Source organism: Acomys russatus, unplaced genomic scaffold, assembly GCF_903995435.1.
Source record: "Acomys russatus unplaced genomic scaffold, mAcoRus1.1, whole genome shotgun sequence".
NCBI classification, from domain to species: Eukaryota; Metazoa; Chordata; class Mammalia; order Rodentia; family Muridae; genus Acomys; species Acomys russatus.
Window position 1 is genome coordinate 43,279 of NW_026131584.1, and position 2,114 is coordinate 45,392.

At 44.4% G+C, this 2,114-nt stretch overlaps 1 pseudogene; it reads right to left on the reverse strand.

Annotated features, from left to right (window-relative positions):
* Nucleotides 1–276: 276 nt before the first annotated feature.
* Nucleotides 277–1,225, reverse strand: LOC127186307 (PRAME family member 18-like; annotated as a pseudogene).
* Between the last annotated feature and the right edge of the window lie 889 nt (nucleotides 1,226–2,114).

The window sequence follows — 2,114 nt, forward strand, 5'->3', positions numbered from 1 at the left end:
CTTGGAGACACACTTCTCTGTGTCTGTAAATGTATTTACAATCCTTCCCAAATTCAAGTAAATGTCACATAGATGAAATTTTTGGAGATTTCTCATCCGGCCAAGGCAATGTGCAAATTGACACAGGAAGGACAGGACCTGGTTTGGAAGTAGTCCCAATTCTTCAATGTAGTGTGGCTTGAAAATATCCAAGACATCCATGATGATTTCACCAGGGAAGGCACATATCTTCATCTTCAGCCAGCACAGCTGCACAGAGCCCTTTCTCTGCTGGGCTCACTGCAACAAGAACCTTTGGTGTTCTTCCAGCTGGAAGTAGAGGTGGAGTTCAGTGACCACCTTCAAATGCCACCTCTGGGCATATCTTTGAATGCACTTTGCTACTTGCTTCTTTTCCCTGACAATCTCTGATGAACTGGTCCCATTCTCTCCTCCAGCCCACAAATCCCAAAAATCCTGGTGCACATTCCTTAAGTTGAGCACTTGAAGCTTTCGCCTTCTGTGAGAAGAAAAGTTTAGGTTTCATAAGGTAAAACAGAAACAAATATGGAGGCAGCTTGTACCTCACTTTCCTTATGTCAGTTCCAATATAGCATGCCACACGGGCCAGGCAAGGACTCTTTGCCTGAACTACATCTGGAGACATGTCCTGCTTCCCTCTATTCAGTGTCTGTTTACTTCTTTTTTTGAACATGTAATGTGTGTGGACTTATCCATTATACATCAAGTGTCTGTAGTAGAAATGTAGGGAGAACCTGAACTGTCCTTCATTCCTGACTGTCATTTATATCAGTTCTCTAGTTGAGTAGTAGTTCCACAGACCTCCAAGCCGAGGACATCTGAATTTTCTCTACAGTTTGACAGCATTCCCCCTGACCTCATCTGTTTCTCACAACTAGCCCAGTGATTTCCCTTCTAGCCTCCTTGGGCCTTGCTTACCGGGGATGAGCCTTCTGTACCAGCAGAATATCGATGCCATCCAGCAGAGCTTGCAAGGTCTCCACTTCAGCAGTCTTCATCAGTACCTCCACAGGGAAGCAGGGAAAGTAACAGGCTGCCACCATTTCCTTCAATATCTTTGTGTGTCTGCCATTGAAGGACTGCTTGAACATGGTGGGAGGAGCTCAATGGGCAGGGTCTCCAGAGCAGAGATGGCCAAGGCATCATTCCTCAGGAGCTTCTGCATGGCCAGCTGCACAAGAGTGGGAGGGATGTGTATGCTCATCCTGATAGATATTCTGTCAGAGGGACCTGTTGAAGCATTGAGGAGACATAGTTTCAGGCTAAGCTCTGTAAATTACTATTTATCACACATCATAGGAACTAGAGGGCTAGAGTCCATACTCTGGCAAGAATGGAGAACACAGACTGCAAAGTCATCCAACCTGGCAGTCTCAAAGCCAAACTTCTATCACTCTCATCATATGGGCTCTCTTATAAGCTACCACATAAGCACAAAATAACCATTGTCCTAACAGATACCCACTCTTGTTCCTCTGGATTTTATGCCTAGTCAGAAGGGTTATTCAGAAATATACAGTTTGACCAGACCTTTGTTGTTACAAGAAAAGACACTGAACAACTTTCCAGACCCTCAAGGATGTACACTGTGAGGTGACATGTCTATCACACACTCATCATGCTTTTTCCTTTCAGTAGGTCCATCCTGGGATCACCAAGGAGAATATGTGAGACACCTGTCAGTGTGCACCACCTACTGTGCTCTTGGAGCGCAGTGAAGGGGCACTGGGCTACATTTTATAAATTTGAGGAACTCTGTAAAAGCTCCACAAATTCATAGCTACCTGGCTACACACTCAGACCCTGCCTGAAATGCAAACCTCAGGGAGACATGCCCCTTTACCCTAAGCAACTGAAAACCATGCTGTGAAATGAGAGCACCTGTAAAATGTGAGTCTTCGATGAGAATCCAAGTGTCCAGAGGCTGCAAGGAGGAGTAGGATTCCCCATGTTGAATTGTGGTCCAGAGGAAGAAAAGAAATGAGGAAAAATCCCATCAATACTCTTAAGTTTTTGTTATACTTTTACATATGATATTGCCTGTAAAGGATTCTTGAGTGTAATTGACTATCCTTTCAATCATGAATAGATAT